Consider the following 2,674-nt stretch of genomic DNA (forward strand, 5'->3'; position numbering starts at 1 on the left):
CCACTTGAGGACTCCATGTATTAAATATCATCACAAAAGCTATTTTAGAAAAGTAATGATCTAATTTTCACAAACAAAGGGATTTATGATATTATACGCATTTGAGTAGTTTCAACAACTTTCAAGTTTCAATCAATTCACTTGTTACTTTTTCTTACCTGTTTGTTTTGCTATTGGTTTAAGTAAGCATATAATTATAATATCACCGGATGCTCATGAAAAACGAGGAAGCGCAAATGCATTTAAATCACGTGTTTAATTTTATGTTGCAGTGAAGAAATTGCGAAACAGAGGGCTCATGAAAGGTATATGAAGTTGCAAGAACAGGGTAAAACAGAACAAGCAAGAAAGGATTTGGGTGAGCATTCTGATATTTATTTGAAATTATATAATTGTTGTGCAAAATATGCACATGAAATTCATATAGCATTTATATATGTATATTTTTTTGAAAAAAAACTTGATAATTTTACTAATTTCTAATGCTACTATGGCCAATATATATATATATATATATATATATATATATATATATATAAATTCCAATAAATGTGACTTATAATTTAGCTCTTTTATTGATTTTTTATTTCATCTATATATATTCAAATGCTGACTTTGATTCGTGTATTGTATTTGCCAGAGCGTTTGGCTCTTATCCGACAACAAAGGCAGAAGCTGCTAAGAAGCGAGAAGAAGAGAAGGCTGGTAATGTTCAAAGTTCTTTTTGTTTTTTAAAAGCTGGGTTTGGTAACGGGTCAACGATGGTTTCCATCAAAACGGTTTTTTTAGTCTTGTTCATGATTTGGTTAGGTTGACAACTTGACACAAAACACTATTTTAGAAGTTATAAATAGCAACTATGTTAAATAAAAACTATATTGTACACTGGTCTACTTTTCAGATAGTATGAATGTATGATTTTGGTTAATGATGCTACCTATTTGGAACTAGATAGAAGTATAAAACATACTTTTTTGTACATAAAAAGTTGAACAAACTAAAGTGCTAACGTTTATATTACTTAGTAAAGCAATCCTTCGCGCTAGGCGCTCACGGATTATATAACCCCATTTTGTGTTTTCAGCCAAAGACCAAAAGAAGGCGGAAGCAAGGAAATGAGGCTGTTTGGCAACTGACGAATGATGGTTGGAAACCGGTAGTTTTTTATATTATGTGTAACGTTTAGTTGGTTTTATGTTGGAGATTTATACATGCCTATTGTTGGGGTATCTATGTTTTTATCATTTAAATTATCTTAAAAGCAACTTTGCATAAATCATTGATTGGTTTTGGTCTCTTGTTAACTCTGGTTATTTTTTGCCAAAATTTTCTCAAGTTTTAACGTTCTTTTTCTGTATGTTTAATAAATGAAAACATCTTACATATTTATAAATGTACAAACATATATTATTCAACCTTGAACATTAGCTAGAGCAACACCCTGCATTATTTTTATTGACAGTAGGTACATCATCTTTCCCTCCAACATCAATTGTTTTGCCTTTTGATGGTACGGTAGAATCATTACTGACGTCGAGCGCCCGTTTGCTCACGACATGATAAATCCGAGTCAACACTTCGGTGAAAGCGTTCTCAACGTTTATCGATTCGAGTGCTGATGTTTCCATGAAAAAGTTGTTCTCTTTCTGCGCAAACATCTTTGCATCTTCTGTTTGAATGGCCCGTAGGTGTCGAAGGTCCGCTTTGTTCTCCACGAGCATGATCACAATGTTGTGATCTGTGTGGTCCCGAAGCTCTTTAAGCCATCTTTCAACGTTTTCAAATGTTACGTGCCTTGTGATGTATGGTTGAAGTATGTTTTGTATGTGAATTGGTTTTAACTATGGTTGATGTTTTTTGCTTAAAAACTATGTTTTGTATGTGAATTGGTTTGTTCAATGCATATTTTGGTTGGAATTTATGCATCTTTTTATATGTTTTTTATTTTTTAATAAATATTTGTTATGAAAAAAATACTTGTGCTAATGATAAAGTTGATATAATTCTTTGTTTATTTTCTATGTACCAAACAAGAGAAATGATTCTCAGCTATATTTCTCTACTGAAATCTCTGTACTACCAAACAGAACAGTAATTCTCATTCTCCAGACCAATTCCCTTTCTCTGCAATTCCATTTCTCTATTCCATTTCTCTACAATTCCATTTTCTGTACCAAACACCCCCTAATTAAGAAAAATGAGTAATTTACAGTTAATGGGTAAATGGATTTGTGGAGCTACATGAGTAATTTACAGTTAATGGGTAAATCGATTTGTGGAGCTACAGACAAGTAAGAAATATAAAAGAAAAATATAATCATAAGTTATATTAAATTATATGTCACGATTCAAACTTCAAAAGTCTAAAAGTATATTTCTTGTTTGTATGGAGTTTTAGGAATAAAAAAATATAGATAAGAGAGCTGCATTATTCAACGAGGAGAATGAGGAATTTAATAACATCTTGGGCTAAGCTGATTGGCTAGAGTTGCATATTGATGGAGTGGGCTAACAGGACATAAAACAAAGGATCGGTGTCGGTTACCATAACTTGGAGAAAAGGTGTAGAACAAGAATTAACATAAATAAAAATAGAAGGGGCAAAACCCTACGAAAAAAAACGGATGAAAGAAAGAAATCAACGCGACAGAAAAGAAGAAAATAAAGAGAAGAA

At 31.9% G+C, this 2,674-nt stretch overlaps 1 pseudogene; it reads right to left on the reverse strand.

The window, feature by feature from the left end:
- Positions 1 to 1,424: 1,424 nt before the first annotated feature.
- Positions 1,425 to 1,721, reverse strand: LOC143555400 (ras-related protein RABA1g pseudogene; annotated as a pseudogene).
- Between the last annotated feature and the right edge of the window lie 953 nt (positions 1,722 to 2,674).

The sequence above is a fragment of the Bidens hawaiensis genome, unplaced genomic scaffold (genome assembly GCF_021521415.1).
Source record: "Bidens hawaiensis isolate Kalapana, Puna unplaced genomic scaffold, B.hawaiensis_p1.1 tig00018129_1, whole genome shotgun sequence".
Taxonomy (NCBI): Eukaryota; Viridiplantae; Streptophyta; class Magnoliopsida; order Asterales; family Asteraceae; genus Bidens; species Bidens hawaiensis.